The 23,643-nt window shown below is 41.0% G+C and overlaps 1 long non-coding RNA gene across 1 annotated transcript in view; it reads right to left on the bottom strand.

The window, feature by feature from the left end:
• Nucleotides 1-2,658: 2,658 nt before the first annotated feature.
• LOC122709406 overlaps nucleotides 2,659-23,643 on the bottom strand; it is a 112,414-nt gene continuing 91,429 nt past the window's right edge. Inside the window, exons 2-3 of the long non-coding RNA XR_006345505.1 lie at nucleotides 22,508-22,562; nucleotides 2,659-2,764 (exon numbers count right to left, since the gene is read on the bottom strand). This is a non-coding gene — a long non-coding RNA (uncharacterized LOC122709406). The remainder of the gene's footprint in view (nucleotides 2,765-22,507; nucleotides 22,563-23,643) is intronic.

Raw genomic sequence — 23,643 nt, 5'->3', positions numbered from 1 at the left:
GATTCTTTACCACTGAGCCACCAGGGAAGACGCAAGGAGAAGCTCTGGGCTAAAAGGAATGAGAAAAATGTTCCAGTAGGTGAGGAGGATGGGAGACCTCTACCTACAATTACAGAGACAGTGGGCCACGCACAGATGACATGTCCTAACCCAGAATAGTGAAGTAGCCTTGAAACCAGAAGCCCATGACACCAGAGGAGGGAAAATATAACACAGGCCTATAGTCTCTGTGTTACCACTTCACTCACTACTGTTGCTCTTCATCTCCTGACCCAGTGGGATATTATGGGTCTAATCCCAGCATGATGTTACTTTTTAAAAAAAGTGATGAGTAAATATAAATGTCTTGATTATGTGGTACCAGCACCTCCTAAAAAAACTCTAGGGAAGTACCCAGATCCTTAGTAAAGGCAAAATCCCATGGATATCTCCTGGGTGTTATTCAACGTCATGTATACCAAGATTCTAAGACTCTGGTATTATGCTTCAGAAGCCAAGGGGCTTCTGTCAAAGACACATTTGACAATGGAGACAGAACCCAATTCCAGGGAGGTCTCCTGGGACACCCTGGGAAGTTGCCACCTATGAAGGGACTCACAGTGACATCAGCCACATTTTTCTGATAAAAACACATAAGATTAAGGTAACAGGGAAAAACAAGCAGCAACTGAGATCAAAAACTATACCTTAACTGAAATTCAAACATTTATTAAACATTGTATGCAGCAGGAAGGAGTGAGGTGAACTAATTGGCTATTGCTTGCTTGTTTGTAATATTTTCTGAATTGTTACAGCTGCCAAAATGCACCAACTGACTGGTGTCTCTAAAGACTTTAAAATTCTTAAAGATGCATCTGGGCAATATGCTTGTTTCACTAAGGTACCACAGATCCTGAGCTCCAGCAGTTTTCCCCTGAATGAGGCAGGACTACCAAACACACCTCGTGAGTCCTCCCTGCCACCAAGGGAAAAGCTGGCAGGGTTTTTAAGGCCTCCAGTGAGAAGAGAGAAAGAAATGGGCAAGCAATGGCCTCTAGTTATTGTTGAGTCAATCAGTCCTGTCCGACTCTTTGCAACCCCATGACGCAGCACACCAGGCTTCCTGTCCTTCACCATCTCCCGGAGTTTGCTCAAACTCATGTCCATTAAGTCAGTGATGCCATCCAAGCATCTTGTCCTCTATAATCCCTTTCTCCTCCTGCCTTTAATCTTTCCCAGCATCAGGGTCTTTTCTAGTGAGCTGGCTCTTCGCATCGAGTGGTCAAAGTATTGGAGCTTCAGCATCAGTCCTTCCAGTTAATATTCAGGACTGATATCCTTTAGGATTGATTGGTCTGATCTCCTTGCAGTCCAAGGGACTCTCAAGAGTCTTCTCCAACACCACAGTTCAAAAGCATCAATTCTTTGGTGCTCAGCTTTATTTATAGTCCAACTCTCATACCCATACATGACTACTGGAAAAACCATAGCTTTGACTAGATGGATCTTTGTCTGCAAAGTAATGTCTCTGCTTTTTAATACACTGTCTAGTATGTCATAGCTTTTCTTCCAAGGAGCAAGCATCTTATAATTTCATGGCTGCAGTCACCACCTGCACCATCCACAGAGATTTCAAAGCCCAAGAAAATTAAGTCTGCCACAGCTTCCACTGTTTCCCCATCAATTTGCCATGAAGTGATAGGACCAGATGCCATGATCTTGGTTTTTTGAATGTTGAGTTTTAAGCCAGCTTTTTCACTCTCCTCTTTCACCTTCATCAAGAGGCTCTTTAGCTCCTGCCATTAGGGTGGCGTCATCTGCATATCTGCGGTTATTGATATTGCTCCTGGCAATCTTGATTCCAACTTGTGCTTCATCCAACCCAGCATTTCACATGATGTACTCTGCATATATGTTAAATATATAGCTGTGACGTACTCCTTTCCCCATTTTGAACCAGTCTGTTTTTCCATGTCCGGTTCTAACTGTTGCTTCTTGACCTGCATACAGGTTTCACAGGAGTCAGGTAAGATGGTCTGGTATTCCTGTCTCTTTAAGAATTTTCCACAGTTTATTGTGATCCACAGTCAAAGGCTTTAGTGTAGTCAATGAAGCAGAAGTAGATGCTTTTCTGGAATTCTCTTGCTTTTTCTATGAGCCAATGGATGTCAGCAATTTGATGTCTGCCTTTTCTAAATCCAGCTTGAACATCTGGGAATTCTCAGTTTACATACTGTTGAAGCCTCACTTGGAGAATTTTGAGCATTATTTTGCTAGCATGTGAAATGAGCACAATTGTGAAGTATTTTGAACATTCTGTGTCATTGCCCTTCTTTGGGACTGGAATGAAAACTGATCTTTTCCAGTCCTGTGGCCATTGCTGAGTTCTCCAAATTTGCTAGCATATTGAGCACAGCCCTTTCACAGCATCATCTTTTAGGATTTGAAATAGCTCAGCTGGAATTCCATCACCTCCACTAGCTTTGTTCGTAGTGATGCTTCCTAAGGCCCACTTGACTTTGCACTCCAAGATGTCTGGCTCTAGGTAAGTGATCATAGCATCTTGGTTATCTGGGTCATGAAGATCTCTTTTGTATAGTTCTTCTGTGTATTCTTGCCACCTCTTCTTAAAATCTTCTGCTTCTTTTAGGTATGAAAACACACACACACAAAAAAAAAGGCCTCTAGAGCCCCTGACGTTTGTAACACCGTCTCCTCATTTGGGTGTTTATTGCCTGACACCATGCTCATTCTTCCACCATAGGGATTGCTGCCAAGGCTCACACTGAAAAGAAAACATTGAGATAAAGTTCATTTCCTTGCTGTGCAAAACTAGGTAAACTAGTTTTATCACTTCCATGACCATGGTGACCCAAATGACCTCTCCTTCATTTCCAATAGTGAAGAGGCCCCATTTGACCCTAGGTCCAGAAAATTATTCTTTACAGGGTATTCCCCTGACTTGGGCTTCCCAGGTGGCCCTAGCGGTAAAGAACTGGTCTGCCAATGCAGGAGACAGAAGAGACATGGGTTCAATCCCTAGGTCAGGAAGACCCCCTAGAGGAGGACATGGAAAGCCATTCCAGCATTCCTGCTTGGAGAATCCAATGGACAGAGGAGCGTGGCAGACTACCGTTCATAGGGTCCCACAGAGTCTGATACAACTAAAGTGACTTAGCACCACACACACCCCCTACTTACAGGTTGGTTATACTACATTTTAACTGAAACTGCCAAAACCATCCAAAAAGCACAGAAAGTCCCAGGAGAAAACTTACATTTTCTTTCTCTGCCACATAAATCTTACTATGTCTTTGAAATGTAAACAGCGGAGGAGGTAACTAAAACTCTCTTGAGACTAAAGGGAGTTTTTAAATGCATTTTTAAATGCAAACTGCTAACAGAGCTCTCTTGCCCTAACTCTTAACAAGCTCCTTAAGACTGCTTCTCAAGAACAAACTCAAATCTTAAGAGTCTTACTCACAAACAGTAAATTAGCCATCTGAGCAAAAAAACCTCACTCCAACTATTATGCATAAAGTAGTGAATTTTATATTGTAATAACTGGTTCACAACTAAAATTTTTTAAAATAAAGAAATCTCACTGGCAAATAAATAATAAAGGCAGTGGATCAACCACTTTAAAAGCTAGTATGAAGGTTAGAAAACAAAAGACATAAAATCAATTCTAGCTACAATAAAGAGTTAAAGGATACACATAAAGATGTAAAATATGGAACAAAAACATAAAACATAGGGGAAGAAATAAAAATGTAGAGATTTTAGAATGCATTTAAATTAAATGACTACCAGTTTAAAACAAATATATATAGGTTAATATATATGAACCTCATGGTAAACAAAAGCCAAAAGCCTACAATAGATATACAAACAACAAAAGGAAAGAAACTCTTTAGTGTTTCATAACACTAAAGAAAAAGCATTAAACTACAAGGGAAGAGACTGAAAGAAGAACAGAGACGATCCTCAAAACAACCAGAAAACAAGAAACAAAATGGCAGTAAATACATGCCTATCAATAATTCTTTTAAATATAATGGAATTAAATGTTACAAACAAAAGACACAGATTGGCTGAAAGGATTTTTTTTTTAAAGGCTGACCTATACACCGCCTACTAAAGACTCACTTCCTAGCTAAAGATACACACAGACTGAAAGAAAGGGGATGGAAAAAGATATTCCATGCAAATGGAACTCAAAAGGAAGCTGGGGCAGCAATAGTCATATCAGACAAAATAGACTTTAAAACAAAATCTTTGACAAAAGACAAAAAAGGTCATTAAAAATGATAAAGGGAAATTCAAACAGAGGATATAACAGTTGTAAACTTGCAAACATCTAACACAGGAACATCTAACTACAGCAAATATTAATAGACATAAAGGAAGACATTGACAGCAATACAATAATAGTAGTGGACATTAAGACCCCAACTCAGATCAAGGGACAGATCATCTAGACAGATAATATAGGAATCAGTGATCATAAACGAAAAGAGAAAGAAAAAAGAAGAAATCTTGTGTGGTCAATTTGGCTAAAAATTGAATTGTTATTTGAAGAGATCTTTTAAATTGAGCTTTAATACCAATAGTCTGAGGTTTCCCAGGTGGCACTAGTGGTAAAGAACCCACCTGCCAATGCAGGAGACATAAGAGATGTGAGTTCTATCCCTGAATTGGGAAGATCCCCTAGAGTAGGAAGTGGCAACCCACTCCAGTATTCTTGCCTAGAGAATCCCAGGGACAGAGGAGTCTGATGGGCTACAGTCCACAGGGTTGCACATGACTGAATGACTTAGCACATACACACACACCAACAGTCTCCTTATGTAAAACTAAACATTTTCTTCATCTGCTGAAAGAAAAAAGTTTTATTGGATTACTGGTCTGCTCTTGATAAACAATTACAAAAGTTTTATTTCCTCCTTTCTTTCTCTTGGGTAACCGATTTGGAAAGCAAAGATTTTTTGTGTCTGATAAAAATAACTTACTGTGCTTCATGTTATCTTTATCATCAGGTCTTTACTTACTGAAATAAACCTGGCCTTCTCAAGATTAAGAGCTAAATTTTGCCCAGAACTATGTAATCTTCTGTAGTTGCCTTTAAGGCCTTTGTCAAAATGGTTAAAAGGATAACTAGATATTATTTCAGAGTAACCTATGATCCTATTTGTCCGGTAATTTTAAAATCTCTTTGATGTTTTTGACAAACTTTACAATATCAAAATCTAAAACAAAGTCCTTTTTTTTTTAACCTCAAACTAACTGAAATTTTTCAGAGGGCCCTTGGAACATTTCAAAAGATGTGTTCTTTCTCCTTATGAAAAAGAGAGATATTTTACTAATTAGGCTTGTTTATATACTAAATCACATGGGAAGCATTGTCAAATAAGAAGTAATACAAAGCCTTCTTTATGTTGTGTTTTGTAGGTATATGTATTAAATGTTTCAGAAATTATGTGAAATTCCTAGAAATCAGTATGTCCTAATATAATGTTATCAGCCATAATTCCATTTATTACCTTAAAATGTTATCACAATAACCAAATTTTCTTGTCAATCCCAGTATAATGAATGACTAACAATAACCATTTTTTTCTGTCTTTTGTCATTTAGACACAGTTATGATTTTACAAAAGTGTTTCTACAAAAATGTTTCACCTTCAAGGAGATTCTTAGCAAAGACTCTAGGAAACAGGTTTCTGATGAATTTAAGATTATAAAACTGAAAGAGATAAAAACTTCCAAAACTAATGTGGAAAAAAGCTAGATTCAAGGGGAACAAGTATTAATTACATGTAACTGAATGAACAGAAGAGAATGATTATAATTTTTATGACTTTTTATTGATGATTTTTAAATATTTATTTATTTGGCTGCCTTGGGTCTTACTTGCAGCATGCCGGATCCTCATTGCATCATGTGGGATCTTTCACTGAGACACATGGCCTCTCTAGTAGTGGAGAATGGGCTCAGTAGTTGTAGTTGTGGCGTGCAGGCTTAAATGCTCCATGGCAGGTGGGATCTTAGTTCCTTGACCAGGGATCGAACCTACATCCCCTGCACTGCAAGGTGGGTCTTAAACACTGAACCACCAGGGAAGTCCCTTATTTCTGATTCTTTAATCTTTCATTTTCCAGATTATAAGGAAAATTTTCTTCTTAAACTATGACTTATGGGAATGAGGTAAATTATGCCTTTATAAGCAGGATTGAACCACTTCTCTTTTTCTCCCTACCTGATCCCTCTTGAATTCAAAACCTCTCAGTGAGTACTCTTATTTTCATGGCAATATAGTTACTTGCGTAAGTTCAATATAATCTGTTCTCCTTGTAACAAGACACAATTGAAAACATTGGTTGTACTGCCAAGGTTTTGATTGAAATGTCATATTTAAGAAGAAACATACACAGACTCAGATATGACCAGATAGCTTTAAGGAACTAAGATTGACTTTAGGGAGCCAATAAAGTCCCTTGGAAGAACACCTGAGCCTAGCACCTCACTTTCAGGGTTCCCAGAAGCCTTACCAAGTGAAAAAGGAAGTTACTTCCTGGCATGTGCAGGAATTTCACAATACTTGCAGGACCTTGAGAAGGAGTTCACTCAAATCTATAGATATTGCAGGTGAGTCTGATGGCACAGTTGGTTTGGCTTGGCTTCCTTACCTTGCTGCTGCTGCTGCTGCTAAGTCGCTTTAGTCATGTCCGACTCTGTGCAACCCCATAGACAGCAGCCTACCAGGCTCCCCCATCCCTGGGATTCTCCAGGCAAGAACACTGGAATGGGTTCCTTACCTTGAGAGGCATTTAAAAGTTCAATCCGAGACACCTTATGAAAAGTTCCAGGAAAGCCAATTTAAGAGTCCATATGATCAATCACTATTCTTGCTGCACTTATGTAAATAACCAGGCCACGTTTAAGGAAACAGAACTCATTTTACAAACAAATTAGTCTTATTTTGGTTATCTCTGATAGAAATTTGGGTGACTGTAGAAGGAAAAATTCTGTCTCATTAGAAACTATAATACACCTTTGTGGATATCAAAATCTAGTGCTGTTAATTGTCTCTGAGTTTCTACCTCCAAATCAGACTAGATCCTGAACTATTCTACTTTCCTCCAATATTTGACTACAACTCTCCATACTAACATTTCCAATTTTTCTCCCATCCTCCTGAGTTGGAATCATTGAGAACCAAAATAGCCCTTTTTCTGAAGTCATGCAAGCTGAAAGTTGGAAACTTGATATAAACTTCAAAGAAATCAATACAACAGCCCGTGTATGGACAATTTTGTGCCTACTGCTGTGTGGACCAATCAGAAAGATCACCAGAGACATTCAAATTACAAACCAGGGAAATCTATCAAATTGCCATGGCCTGCCCTCACTTCATCTAAAAATGCTTCAGCCAGACATCTAAAAATCTTCTTAATTGGCTGCCATCAGAACTTACAAACTGTGATTATGGTTTGCTCCAATCATCAATCATTTTCTTCTGTTTCCATAGAATTGCCTCTTATTAAATACTGGCATACTTCCACCACATTGGTCTACCTTTGGGAGCCCACCTGCATCCTGCCTCCTGAAATGAGATACAGCCTTTTAACTGAACTGACCTAGTCTTAGGACTAAGAGACAGGTTCAAGATGTATGAAGCAATCCGCCAACACAAAACAGGTTCAAACCTACTTACTTCCCAGATGGCCCATGATGATAAGTTTTTCCACAATATTACCTAAATCTTTGAACAGACTCCTAGGTTGCTGTTATTGCTGTTCAGTCACTCAGTCGTGCCCGACTCTTTTGGATCCCATGGACTATAGCACGCCAGGCTTCCTGTCCTTCACCATCTCCCAGAGTTTGCTCAAACTCATGTCCATTGAGTCAATGATGCCATCCAACCATCTCATTCTCTGTCGACCCCTTCTCCTCCTGCCTTCAATCTTTCCCAGCATCAGGGTCTTTTCACATGAGTCGGCTTTTCACATTAGGTGGCCAAAGTACTGGAGCTTCAACTTCAGCATCAGTCCTTCCAGTGACTATTCAGGGTTGATTTCCTTTAAGATTGACTCATTTGATCTCCTTGCTGTCCAAAGGTCTCTCAAGAATCTTCTCCAGCACCACAGTTCAAAAGCATCATTTCTTTGGCACTCAGCCTTTTCTATTGCCCAGCTCTCAAATCCATATATGACTACTGGAAAAACCATAGCTTTGGCTAGGCGGATCTTTGTCTGCAAAGTAATGTCTCTGCTTTTTAATACACTCTCTAGGTTTGTCATAGCTTTTCTTCCAAGGAGCAAGCATCTTGTAATTTCATGGCTGCAATCACCATCTGCAGCAATTTTGAAGCCCAAGAAAATAAAGTCTGTCACTGTTTCCATTGTTTCCCCATCTATTTACCAGGAAGTAATGGGACCAGATGCCATGATCTTTACTTCAGTTCAGTTCAGTTCAGTTCAGTCACTCAGTCGTGTCTGACTCTTTGCGACCCCATGAATCACAGCATGCCATGCCTCCCTGTCTATCACAAACTCCCGGAGTCTACCCAAACTCATGTCCATCGAGTTGGTGATGCCATGATCTTAGTTTTCTGAATGTTGAGTTTTAAGCCAGCTTTTTCACTCTCCTTTTTTACCTTCATCAAGAGGTTCTTTAGTTTCTCTTCACTTTCTGCCATTAGGGTGGTGTCATCTGCATATCTGAGGTTATTGATATTTCTCCCAGCAATTTTGATTTCAGTTTCTGAGTCATCCAGCCCAGCATTTCGCAAGATGTACTCTGCATATAAGTTAAATAAGCAGGGTGACAGTATACAGCCTTGACATACTCCTTTCCCAATTTCAACTAGTCCATTGTTCCATGTCCAGTTCTACCTGTTGCTTCTTGACCTGAGTACAGACTTCTCAGGAGGCAGGTAAGACGGTCTGGTATTCCCATCTCTTTAAGAATTTTCCACAGTTTGTTGCAATCTACACAAAGGGTTTAGTGTAGTCAATGAAGCAGAAGTAGATGTTTATTTGGAATTCTCTTGCTTTTTCTATGGTCCAGTTGATGTTGGCAATTTGATCTCTGGTTCCTCTGCCTTTTCTAAATCCAGCTTGTACATCTGGGAGTTTCAGTTCACATACTGTAGTCTAGCTTGGAGGATTTTGAGCATTACCTTGCTAGCATGTGAGATGAGTGAAATTGTGCAGTCATTTGAACATTCTTTAGCATTGCCCTTCTTTTAGATTAGAATGAAAACTGACCTTTTCCAGTTCTAGGTACCTGAGATGATTGACTTAAGTTTCAGGACCTTTTCAAGTTTGTGACAATGGGTACAAACTAGATTTCAAAGTGAAAGTGAAAGTCACTCAATTGTGTCCGACTCTTTGCAACCCCATAGACTCTACAGTCCATGGGAATTCTCCAGGCCAGAATACCAGAGTGGGTAGCCTTTCACTACCCTTGGAGTGAAAGATCCTTTCTCCAAGGGATCTTCCCAACCAAGAGATCAAACCAGGTCTCCCACATTGCAGGCCAATTCTTTACCAGCTGAGCCCCCAGGGAAGCCCAAGGATTCTAGAGTGGGTAGTCTATCCCTTCTCCAGCGGATCTTCCTGACCCAGGAATCGAACCAGCGTCTCCTGCATTGCCAGAGGATTCTTTACCAGCTGAACTACCATGGAATTCCAGATTTCAAACTATTGCTGGTATAATTGTTATAGAATTTGCAGGTATACTCTTATGTAGATGTGTACTTTCAGGGTTACAACATGCCCTACTCCTGACCTTCAGCATATCAGCTACCCAGGTATTTCATGTCCTCATCATTGACTCTGATGCCTCGGCACCACAGGGTGATGGTAGTGTAAATCCTAATTTTTTTTCTTTCTTTTCTGTAATTTAAGCACCTGATAAATTTTGATTGCCAAGGCATCCATTTCAAAGAGGCATCCACTTCAAAGACAGCTATCTCAAATAAATACATTGCTAGCCACATGACAGATGAAGATTCTCCCTGTACTTAAGAGATCTCGGCTTCTTTGTCTTAGAGCTCTCAGTTGCTTTCCATAACAGATCATTTAGGCTGCTTGTTTGTTTCTTTTTTTTAGTTTTTTCTCTCCCATGCTTTAAATTTCCACTCTTTATGTTTTAAGTTCAAAAAAGAGTGAGCCTGAGAAACCCTAGGCCCCCATCCTTGACGCCAATAAGAGCAGAACCAAGGCCCAGGCACTCTCTCTCTGCCCATAACCACACTGTGTGGCCCCAGGTGCACTGTGTAATTTCCACGTCTTGTAAGTAATAAACCTTTATTTTTTTTTCAAAGCTCCCTGATGGTTATAGCTGAAGGGCATCTTGCAATCATAGTAAGAACCACAAGTGCTGATCCAAACACAACATTGGTTATTGATAGGCTGAGACCAGTATAAAACAAGGCTCATACTTAAAAGGATTCTTATTTCTAAGAAGTTTGCCTTCACATTCTAAATCCAGAAAAACAACCTGAAGTGATGATCTTCCATTTCCGAACTCTCATCCTCAATGCAAAATAAAACATCCTTTTTGCAAGACAGAGATCCCTGCTAATCACGCTGTGTTTTGCTCTGATTAACCTTTGAAATAAGCATTTCTTTTTTTTCTTTTTGTTTTTTTTTTATCTTTTGGTTGATTGTTTGAAGTCAAGCCCTTCCTTAAAGGTCAGGGAGCATCAAACCTAATCTGACTTCTAATTACTTTTGTAAACATTTCAGAATGAATAAATGCCAATGTAATTAACCACCTAGCATATTATCTTCTATTCCCCTTACTAATAGGGCAAATAGCCAGCAAAGCAGCTCTCCAGGCTCCTCTTAACACTTGTATTTGTGATGTGGGAATTATTTAATTGGATTCTATTGAAATCAGAGTTTCCCAAGCTTGATTGTCTAGCCACTACCAGAATCACCTGAGTATTATAATTAAAATGCAGATCTTGAAACCCTGGTCCTAGCAGTCTTTTCTTTTTTGCAGTGAAGCTGAGAATCTGCATTTGTTTTTCTTTTTATAACTTTTCCAAGTAATTCTGATGTAAAACTCACTGATTTTGATCATTTTTTCCTTTGTATACAGTCATGACAGTCAGCTATCTCTACGCTCCTCCCTTAGTGATAGGGAAAGAGTAAAGGGACAAAGTAGGTAATTAAATAGCTAATTTCAGTAGGGGATTTTAAGTAGAGAAAAATGTACAGGTTAATAACTACTCACAAAAGTAGGTTTACTTAACCACAAAACCAAGCAAGCTTGCTTAGCAACAAAACCATGCAATAGAAGCACGAGGCATGCGCCCAAACAAGAAAACAATGGCGGAATGAAACAAACATCCTGCCCAGTGAACTCAGTAAGTGAATGATTCCTAAGACACACTCCTCTGCACATACTAGTAAGAAAAATATAAAGAAAAGACAACATTAAACTAAAACCTGAGATGATTTACCATTTTTAGCATATGTTACTGCCTTTTTTGCCTATTTCCAACGATCACAGTCCAGCTTGACTATGTAGGGACAAAAAACTTCCCTGCCCAACATGGAGCAGGAACTGATGATGGAAGATACCTAATTAAGAATGAGGAAGAAGCTGGTCTTTTTCCCCTCCCCACTTTTCTCTTGATTATAAAATCAAGTTCTTGGGGCAAGGCACCCTCTCTCCCATCTGCCTGTAAGCCTCACAAACGTCCTATTCTAATAAATCACTTCTTACATATTGCTTCCCCTCTCAGTGAATTCTTTCTGCACTGATACATAAAGAACCAGAGCTCCTCAGAGTCCCCTGAAACAACACCTAGTGGTTTCACTAGTCCATATCACCCCTTATCAGCATTAACATTTTTTCCTTTTGCATTATTGCTTCTTGCATCAAACTGATGCATACAGTCATCCCTCAGTATACACAGGGACTGGTTTCAGAATCACCACTAAACTTCACAGATGCTTAAGTCCTTATGTAAAATGGCATATTATTTACATATAAGCTACATGTGAATGTGTGCATGTCCAATTATTTGCTACCTTATGGACTGTAACCTACCAGGCTCCTCTGTCCATGGGATTTCCCAAGCAAGAATACTGGAGTGGTTGCCATTTCCTCCTCCAAGGGATTTTCCAGATCCAGGGATTGAACCTGCATCTCTTGCATCTCCTGCATTAGCAGGCAGATTACAACTTAGCCAACTGAGAAGCCCTTAACCTACACACATCCTCCCATATACTTTAAAATCATCTCCAAATTACTTATATCTAATACAATGCAAAAGCTATGGAAATAGTTGCCAGTGCTTCTTGGAACTTTCTGAAATCCTTTCCTCAAATATTTACAATCTGGAGTTGGTTAAGTATGATGTGGAACCCAAGGATACGGACAGAGGTCTAGATGACTGTTTTTAAGTCCCTTCCAGCTTTGACTTCCTAGAAGTTTATGATTCACTGACAGAAAACAGCAGAGTGAAAATTCAAGCGTTGAGTAAATCTGTCCTCAGCCTGGTTGGCAGTTCCATCCGGCTATGTCATGCTCTTCCGTGTTCCATTGGCCAACGGTCACTGGGCTAGCACTTGCACTCCTATGACTGGAGGCTTCTGCAGACCTGGGGCCAATGTGAGAGGCTGGAGGGAGAAGCTGAAGCAAGGATGCAGGAGTGCTTGCAGGACCCAGACTAGAGGCTGTGGACCACATAGCAGGGCAGTCAGCTTTACAGACACTGCACTAACTCTATGGGAGTAAGCAAGTAGGTGCAGAAACAGAAGGAAGCCCAGAGTGCAGTGACTCTGCCTCTGGTGTTTCTCACATTCCCAAAGCCTGTGCCAATCCTCAAAGTCCTGCTCAGAAGCCCCTTCCTCTCCTCCTTCCTTAGGCTTCTGACTCCCTTTATTTGCTACAGTTTCCATCTAAGCAACAGCATCTCCCACAGGGCACTTAGAAAAGTGAAGGGGTGGGCATTTTTGGTTGTTGCAGTGGGAAACGTACTTGAACTTGGCTGGAGGGAACAGGGAGGGAGGAGAAATGCCAAAAATCACGCAGTGGGCAAGACAGTTCTTCACGGCAAAAAGACTGTCCCACCCAAAATGCCATTAGCACACACACTGTGAAATGAGAATCACTTACAGTCTGAACCACACAATTTAGCCCTTAATTATGGCTCTTTGTCAGGAGAATTTATTGCAGCATTGTTCAGGTAGCAAAAGCCTGGAAACAACCTAAGAGACCATTGATAAGGGGCTATTAAATAAAATGCGGTGCATTCACACAAAGGGATTCCATTAGAGAGGATGAGGGAGATCAATATGTACTGATACAGCACACTATCTGAGATCTGTTATGAATTTTAAAAAGCAAACTGCAGAATAGCATTATAGTAGGTCTCATTTGATAGAAGGGAAGCTGCTGCATGTACCTATATGTTTGTGTACAGAAAAAAAAAAATATCTCCAGAAAGTATGAAGAAACTGATTAGAGGGAAAGACAACCACAGTGAGAAAGGCATGAGTGAAAGGCGCACTTACTTCTCACTATACTTCCTTCAGCAAATTTTCACTATGTGAGTAAGTTATTTCTGTTCATCAATGCCATCTAGTTTAGTACCATTGTGCACATACATTTTCTTTGCCTTCTGCAACTACATTTTAAATTCCTTAAAGACAGAGATAATCCCCAGAGCACCTAGCATAGGTTGTTCTTACTGTTTAGTCACTCAGTCGTGTCCAACTCTTGCAATCCCAAGGACTATATCCTGCCAGGTTCCTCCATCCATGAGATTCCCCAGGCAAGAATTCTGGAGTGCGTTACCATTTCCATCTCCAGGGGATCTTCCTGACCCAGGGATCAAACCCATGTCTTCTGCATTAGCAGGCAGATTCTTCACCACTGAGCCATCACAGAAGCCCATGCAGATACTTAATATATTCTTCTTGGTTTATAGACTAATGGATTTCTGAAAGAATTCAAGGAAGGAAATAATTCCCTTAAAAACCAAAACAGCTACCCATACTGACAGAACCCAATGGGAGCCTTCTCCAACCTGGGCTTTCAGGCCTGACCCTGGTGCAAATGGTTTTCAAAGATGGTGGATAGAGTGAGGCTGGGGGTTTTACCACCACAGGTTGCCTCTTCCACACGAGCTATTCCACAACTTAGAAACTCAAGAGTCTCAGGAATGACAACTGAAATTTCCCAACTAAGCTGTGCCAAGCAAGAAGCTGAGTGTTTCAGTACAGTAATTCATTTGCCCCTTAACAATCCCCCAAGACAAATGCTCTCACCTTCGATTTTAGCTCAGGAAACTGAGACACAAAGGTTGTGACTTGCCCAAGACCACACAGAATTTGAAAGTGGGTCTTCTAATGTTCAGCACTCTTTCCTACACAAAGCTGTCAAACAGAAACCATCTGGCCTTTCTTCAAAATGACAGGCTGGCAGAGGTACACGTGGCTGGGTCAGGACCTCCACTCACAAACTTGGGGCCTGGAGCTAAATAGGTGGCCTCCCTGGACTCCCTTCCTTACCAGCAAAAAAAAGAAAAAGAAAAAAGCTTACCCAGAAAGACGACTGGGGATAGAATGAAATGATATACTATGTATAAGGCATAATGATTCATGTCAGACTCATGGTAGCTCAAGAAATGTTATTCTCCTTTATCTCTTCCCCCTTCCATACTACTAGAGTTGCCCTTTCAAAATCTAATTTAATAGAATGACATGCTCTATTCTAATGTGTTTATTTTGAAAGTGTCCAATACTATTTCTTACACTGCAAAATTTAAGATATCAATGGACCCTCTTCATTCTTTAAAAGGTTATTGCAATTCAAACAGATTCTGTTCAGCTCTCATAAGGATTTTGACAGGGATATTCATCTACTCCAGTGGTTGGCCTAACAAGACAGGTCTGACTTGCCCCCTCCAGGGTGGAAAATAAATAGACAATTAACTGCTTTTGATCATGATACTGATAGTGATGACAACAGTAATGAAACAAAAGTTTCTTCCTAGACCTTAATCATTTTAATTTGTCTAAGTGGGAAGTACAATTTTGGCATGAAAATGTTCATGTTATTACTCGTGTCATTACCTCTGTTTACTAAATTTAAATGAACAGAATGTTTCTAGTTGTACTAAAGCTCCAGACATTACTAGAACAAATGCTTGTCTCTTTTTATCACATCTGCAACAGATGAATTTCATCACAAAATCCTAAAATGGGAACAATTCTAGTAAGGATATGTAGTTCAGCCATTCTTCAGCTTTCAAGAAAAACTAAACAGAAATTATTTCAGACCCATAGATTTTTAAAAACAACAACAACAACAAAATTGAGTACTTTGCCCATAGAAGGTATAAAATCTACTCCTCATACATACATTCAGTTCAGAAATTCACAGTTCAGGCTTCTCAAATGCCCAGGGCCATGTCCTGTCTCTCAGGTATCCTGATTTAATTGGTTGTAGGTAGGACACTGAGAATCTGTATTTTTTAGCCTCAAGTGATTGTAACAGGCAGCCAGAGTTAAGAATCACTGGTCTATCCCTAATAGTTTTAATATCTTTATTGAGATAAAATCCACACACCATAAAATTCATGCATTTAACATGAATGCTTTAAAGTGAATGCCACAATGGTATTCAGTGTATTCATAGAGTTGTAAAACAATCACCACAATCTAATTTTAGAATATGTTCACCACTCACAAAAGACAACCATATCCATCAGTACTCACTCCCAATTCGCCATGCCCAGCCGTAGGCAACCATTGTCCTATTTCCTGTCTCTATAAGTTTGACTATTCTAAGTACATCATATAAGTGAAACATCCAATGTTTGTCCTTTTGTGTCTGGTTTATTTCCCTTAGCGTAATATTTTCAAGCTTCATTCAGTGACATACAGCATGTGTCAGTATTTCATTCTGTTTATGCCAGAATAATATCCCATTATGTGGCTACACCAGATTTTGTTTACCCATTCATTAGTTGATAGACACTTGGATTATTTCTACTTCTTAGCTATTATGAGTATCCCTAATATTTAAAAGCACTTGTAAAATATCTGTGTTTAAAGTAATATAAAGCAGGTATGCAGCAGTTTGAATGCATTTCTTGGGAAGAGGACACCAATCCCCACCATTCTCATCTGGGGCCTCTTTTCACCACACCACCCTTCTTTTTCACATAGCAGCACCAAACACTTACTCGACTTGTCGGAAATTAAATTTTTTATTATTTTGCTCAGCCTTACATTCATGACACTTATATCAACGAACCAAACACATTCTTTTTTTAAACTAGAGTATGGTTTCACCTAGTTGGCTGGTTATTTTCTTCTGACTCTAAGCAGAATTTTTCCATTCAACACCTTAGCACACATTTTAACAGTTTTAGGACTTCCAAGTTGTTCATTTCAGCAGGAGCACCACCACCTCCAAGAACTCTCCAACTGCATTGTGAATTCAAATCCATGTTGTTTCTCCCCAGCAAATTGCATATAAAGGTTTCTCCATAAAGATGAAAAGAACTATCACATTTGAGTGCTTAGTTTTAAGCACTGCACTTTAGGCTTCCCTGGTAACTCAATCAGTAAAGAGTCTGCCTGCAATGCAGGAGACCTGGGTTCAATCCCTGGGTCAGGAAGATCCCCTGGAGAAGGAAATGGCAACCCACTTCAGTATTCTTGCCTGGAGAATTCCCTGGACAGAGGAGCCTGGTGGGCTACAGTCCATGGGGTCACAAAGAGTTGGATATGACTGAGTGATTAACTTTCACTTTCTTTCACACTTTACATAGATGACCACCTTGTAAAATAGGCATTATTTTCCCTGCTTTACAGATGAGAAAACTGGGATTTGGAGAGCTTAAGCAATATATTCAAGCACACACAGTACGTAAATGACAAACACAAGGTGGGTGGTGATAGTGGTTTAGTTGCTAAGTCTTGTCCGACTCTCAGGAGCCCATGAACTGTAGCCTACTGGTTCCTCTGTCCATGAGATTTCCCAGACGAGAATACTGGAGTGAGTGGCCATTTCCTTCTCCAGGGGATCTTCCCAACCCTGAGATCAAGCCCTAGTCTCCTGCATTGCAGGTGGATTCTTTACCAACAGAGTTACCAGGGAAGCCCCTGACAGATACAAGGTTTCCACCAAAATCAATCTCCATCTTTTTATTATACTTCCTCTTCTGTTTATATAATCATGGAATTAATAAATAATTGTGCCATAGCTGTGCTAGGAGCTAAAGTAGGCCTGCAGAAAAAAGAATGAGGCAAAACAAGACTATGTCTGCCTTCAAGGGATTTACCATCTAGGAGAGGACGTTGTCATGGTTCAGTCGCTGACTCATGTCCGACTCTTGGCAACCCCATGGACTGCAGCACGCCAGGCTTCCCAGGCTAGAGGAGAGAGATGCTAAATACCTTATCCCACAGTTATGTAATTACATACTGTGAAAAGCACCAGGAAATAAGTATGCACTGTGGGAGAAGGGGGAGAGGGAGAATGCTGGGGAAATGACCTCCACAAGGAAGTAACAGTTGCATTTTGTGAAAAATTTTGTCTCCGTCACAGAACTCTGGAGCAGTAGGGGGTGAGTATTCTCTGAGGAAGAGGTTTACCTGGCAGAGGTGCACCTCAGCAAGCATGCTGGGCAGGTGGGCATCCACTCTGCCACCCTGCCTTCTCTGCCTCTCTTTTGCCCCACTTGCCTGCCTACCCAGTGTCTCCTGCTTTTGTCCTCATTTCACCTCATGCCACGTGCTTGGCTATTTCCTCAGCTTACCAGACCAGGTCCAGACCATCTTCTCAATGATCCACCGTGGCAGAAACCTGCTGAGACCAACATCCTTTCCAAGGAGAGGCTCAAATGATTGGGAAACACGTTACACTCTATTTGGCAGATTTGGTTCCAAAAGACTTAGAGAATATTATTTCCGGTGGGGCTGGCAGGTGTTAAAAACAAGGCTGCTATAATGCAGGCACCAAATTACTGCAACATTAGAGCTGTTCTGAATTGAAGGTGAGAAAACTGGGCGGCTTCCACTCAACGAACCTTGGTTTTGCTACCACCTGCAGGTCTTTTGCAGGAAGTTCACTTAAGACAAACCAAGGCCTCTTTACAGACCCGGAGGCAAGAGGGAGGCACAGTTCAGTTTCAGTTCATAGGGTACTTACAAATAGGATAGCATCAGTCCTGGTCTGAGCCGGCTGTTCCCTCTGGGAGGTGATTGGGCAGCTGCAATTGGGGTCTGCTTACTTTGAGAAGCCCGATTCCTTGTTTTAGAGATAGGGAAGGTGCACTTGATTGAGTGACAGAAGAGAACTGCTGGATCGGGTGTTTTTCCTCATCTTGGAGACCCTACTTAAATTCCCTCTTCTGAAATAAACACATCCACTCTACCCTGGGATCAAATCCATGCCTGCCTTGACCTGATCCTGGCTCGGAACGTCTCCAGCCCATCTCCAGTACTCCATTCCAACCACACTGTGACTCCTATCACTGTCCTACCACTTCTCCCTTGCCCCCCAGCCTTTCACAAGATGTTCCCAAGGCCTGAAACGACTTAGAATGCCTGCCCATCCTCAGGACTTGCCTGCTGGTCCAATGGCCAAGACTCCTCGCTCCCAATGCAGGGGGCCTGGGTTCAATGCTTGGTCAGGGAACTAGATTCCAACATGCTTCAACTAAGATCCTGCGTGCACAACTAGAAGATCCTGAACGCACAGTGAAGATCCTGAAAGTGGTACCTAAGACCTAGTGCAGCCAAATAAATACATTTTTAGATAAAAATACTTGCCCATCCTCTTCTCCTGACTTACTCTTAATCTATATGGACTTCACTTTGACGGTTATATGCCCTGGACAGCCTCCAACCCTTCCTGCCTATTCTATGTACAATAGAAACCAGACCCATATAAACATGGGAAGTTGATTTTTAACAAAAAGCAAAGGCAATTTAATGAAGAGAGGACAGTTTTTTCAACAAATGATGCTGAAACAACTGGACATCCACATGGCCAAAAAAAGGGCTTCCCTGGTAGCTCGGATGGTAAAGAATCTGCTTGCAATGCAGGAGACCCCAGTTCGATTCCTGGGTCGGAAAGATAACCTGGAGAAGGGATAGCTACCCACTCCAGTATTCATGGGCTTCCCTGGTGACACAGATGGTAAAGAATCCACTTGCAATGCAGGAGACATGGGTTCGATCCCTGGGTTGGGAAGATCCCCTGGAGGAGGGCATGGCAACCCACCCCAGTACTCTTGCCTGAGAAATTCCATGGACCAAAAAAAAAAAAAGGAGAGAGAGTTTCAACCCATACCATGAACTATAGACAAGAAGTAACTCAAAATGGATAACAGACCTAAATATAAAACCTAAAACTATAAAATTTATAGAAGAAAATATAGGGAAAATATCTTCATAATCTCAAGTTAGTGAGTTGTTAGATATGACAGTTGATAAAAGTACAATCAATAAAAGAAAAATTTATAAATTAGAGTTTATCAAAATTTTACATGTTTACTCTGAGAAGGACACTGCTAGGAAAAGAAAAGATAAGCCATAAACTGAAGAGAAAATAACTGTGAATTATGTACCAAACAAAGGACTTGTATGCAGAATATGTAAACAACCATCAAAACTCAACAAGTAAGAAGCCCAAAATTTTTTAATGGTGAAGTTGTCAAGACATCTCACCAAGCAGAAACATATGTGGCAAATAAACTGATGAAAAGATGTTCACATGATTAGTCATCAGAGGAACGCAAGTTAAAACCACAATGTGACATCACTATACAACTATTAGAACAGCTAAATTAAAAAAAAAAAAAAAGCTAACAATGCATGTGCTGACAAGGATGCAGAATAATGGAACTCTCACACATCGCTAATAGGAATGCAAACTGGTACAGTCATTATGGAGCTTTTACCTTAGTTTCATCCTTAACTAGTTTCCTATGAAGCTAAATATATACCTAACATGAAACCCAGCAATCCTACTTCTAGCTAATTACTGAAATGAAATAGAAACCTATGTTCACACACATACACAAAAATATACAAATGTTTATAGCAGCTTTATGCATAACAGCCGAAAACTGGAAACAACAGAATATCCCTCAGCATGGGAGTGGATAAGCAAACTGTGATATACCCATTCACTGAAATATTACTTAGCAATAAAAAGGAACAATCAATACATGCAACAACATGGATAATTCTCAAACGCATGGTGCTGAGTGAAAGAAACCAGGCTGAAAAGGTTACATTCTGTATGATTTCCATTCTGGAAAAGACAAACTATAGGATCAGAGAACACTTCAGTGGTTGCTAGTGGCTGGGGATGAGAACTCTCATCTCCAGACCCTGGAAACCACTGATCTGCTGAGGGAATTTTTTTAAGAGGTATTATGGAACTGTTCTGTACCATGATTGTGGTGGTGGTTATAGGACTCTATGAATTTTCCAAAACTCATAAAACTGTATACCAAAAGGATTTTATTGTATATGAATCTTAAAATAAGTTTGAAAGTAGAAAAAAAAATTTAATTACACTCAAGACAGCAGCCAGTGACCACACGGCACCTTGGAAGGATTTGCAAAAAGGCATCGCAAATTTCCCTGTTTTATTCACATTTCCAGGCACTTCTTGAGCAGAGACTAGAGGCTGGATCTTAGTTCCACTTGCCTCCATTCTCTCCCCGGAAGTTCACACAGTGCACACACTGCTCAGACTTTCCTAGTCACCTGCACATGTGCTCGGTCACTTCAGTTGTGTCCCACTCTGCAACCCCATGGGCTGTAGCCCACCAGGCTCCTCTGTCCATGGTACTCTCCAGGCAAGAACACTGGAGTGGGTTGCCATGCCCTCCTTCAGGGGATTGTCCCCACCCAGGGATCGAACCCACGTCTCCTGTGCCTCCTGCATTGCAGGCAGACTTTTTTTTTTTTTTTTTTTTACTGCTGAGGCACCAGGGAAGCCCTCCCAGTCACCTAGGCTTGGACTATAATGGGCTGTTTATTTATCTGCTGTGAGTTTTTTTCAAAGAGCTTTTCTAACCCATCACCTTAGCCACAGCAAGCTGCTCAAAAACTGGCAACAAATATTTGTTGAATGGATAAATGAATGATTCCCTGCCCCCGCTCCCAGAGCCGATCTCTGAATAGCCAATTCATGGAGCTTTTTCCTTTCTATGAAGTTCTAAAGGACTCATCTGTCTCTCTCATTTGTCACAACTAACAATAGAAGCAATGACTATTGACATAGCCATGGATAGGCAGGTTTCTTCCCAGCTAAATTGTAAGCTCTTTTATAGAGGGGAAAATATCCACAAACCTGTATTCCACCACAGAGCCTTCACTAGAGCCACAAACATAATAAGACTTTAATAAATTCAACTCGAAGAAGCACAAATTTTTCTTAAAAATATATGGAGAGGGAAAATCAGGCTAAGATATGGATAAAGACATTTAGATAAAAACATTTAGACAACCAACTCATTTTTATGACTGAAAAGGTTTTAATTTTCTTTCTTTAGCTAACATGGGTATGCGGTTTTCAGTAAAGAATCCAAATGAACCCAAGGATTCATGTGAAGTAGAAAAATGCAGTGCTGATAAAAATGGATATTCAAAATGTTTTCTTCTGTGTTTCCATAAATATGGCTTCTATATTTCTACATATTCTTTTTCTCTGGAGAGAAACATGAACTATGAAAGCAGGCTGTTGCGTGGAGGCACGGTTCAGCTCCCACTGTGTTCCTAAGGTCATTCATCTCATAAATGGGGTTCACCTATAACACCAGGCTTGTATCTTTCAGAGGGAGGAACACATGCAAAGTATTTCAGGATCCTCAGGGAAAGGGGAAATAGCTGTTGACAGCATTTTTAGGATGGGTGTTGGTAATACATGTAGAGCCTTCTGAGCGTTCGAGACAGGTGAGACAAACATGACTGCAGCCTCCATCACCACACCAATCACCAGGACTGGGCCATCCACTGCAACCCAGTGCTGCAATCAAGGTGTCACAGGCTTTATGGCTGCTATTAAATACATTTAGTTGAATAAAGTACAGTGGAGTTAGCAACAGCCATATGGCCAAGCAAAGGACTAGAAGCAGGGGGCTGACTTCAGGATTTCATTCAAAACGTGCAGGGCCTGCTTCCCACCCACATATCTCTCCCCCACAGACACAGCCAGGGAGCATAAATGCTGTCATTCCTTTAGGTTCAGGAGTTTTAGGGCTCTCAGAAGCTCCCTTCAAATTTCACTTGTAGTCTGAATCTTGTCTGCTCTGGAGAGAGACACACAGGAGCCTGAGATTTCGGAGTCTTAGCTAAGGCTATGCACTCGTCCCCACACCTCTGGCCCTGCCTCCAGGAATGATCACTCTGATGCTCAGCCCTCTGATGTTCCCACCTATGCACTGACGAAGGAGGAGTCTGCCTAAGAGGGTGGTGGAGGGCAAAGCGCCACATGGAGTAACACAGACCAGACCTCTGTCACTTACTTTCTGTGTGATCATGGGGAAGGTACTTAACCTCTCTGAGTCTCAGTTTCTTCATCTGCAAAAGAGAAATGATAATACTTACCTACCATGTTGTCTGACAACTAAATGAAACAGTGTACAAAAACAGCTCACTACAGGGCCATATACACAGTAAACATATAACCCATAAACAACAATGGTTTTCATATTCTTAATCATTCTAAAGGCAACCTGGGGAAAGGAGAGAGAATATGACCTCAATTCTGCCATCTGTGTTCTCCAAAGGAAAACCTGAGCCTTCACCCTGGTGATTCCCTGCAAGAAATTCACAGTAGAGACATCTGCACCAAGCCCGACCCCAAGGGCTCCCAGCTCATGTGTCATGTATGACCTTCCTCTGACATCAGCTGGAAACCAAAGCTGCCCCCACTCAAAGACACAAAAGGCCAGCGATTGCCAATTCTGTCCCTAGAGCCGATCTGCATGTGCTTACTGCTTTGAACAGGCCGCTAGGTTGACTGCTTTTCAAGAAAGTTACTATTAAACAAAAAAGTCTGAATGCATGCAGTGGTGTCATAGGTGCATGTATGCATGCGTGCTAAGTCACTTCAGTCGTATCCAACTCTTTGTGACCCCATGGACCATAGTCCGCCAGGCTCCTTTGTCCACGGGATTCTCCAGGCAAGAATACTGGGCTGGGAGTCCTTGCCCTCCTCCAGGGGATCTTCCCAACCCAGGGATCAAACCTATGTCTCCTTTATCTCCTGCACTGAGAGGTGGGTTCTTTACCACTAGTGCCACCTGGGAAGCTTGATGGTGTCATATACCCACTGTTAAACTGAGTCCCAAGTCACAGGTGGAGCTGGCCCCTAGTAGCAGTAGTCAGAATTGTCTTATCCTCGTTTCCCACATACACCTTGATTCTCTTCAGAACTCTCTGGCCCTCTCCAGGACACCTGGAGAGCCTTAGAAACCCTTCAGACAGTCTGAGGCTCATGGCCTTAACAATACTCTCCAGAGACACGGATTCTCTGACCCACCTCAGGGCTGCTACCAGAGAGTTTTGCAGGTGTTTTTTAACCTAGTCCTTGAGGCAATATAGTGATTAAAAATTCAATCTCTGCACTTCATAGTAAGACTATTTACAATAGCCAGGA

The sequence above is a fragment of the Cervus elaphus genome, chromosome 15, assembly GCF_910594005.1.
Source record: "Cervus elaphus chromosome 15, mCerEla1.1, whole genome shotgun sequence".
Taxonomy (NCBI): domain Eukaryota; kingdom Metazoa; phylum Chordata; class Mammalia; order Artiodactyla; family Cervidae; genus Cervus; species Cervus elaphus.
Note: the sequence above shows the minus strand (reverse complement) of the source record. Positions and strands in the feature narration are given on the sequence as shown.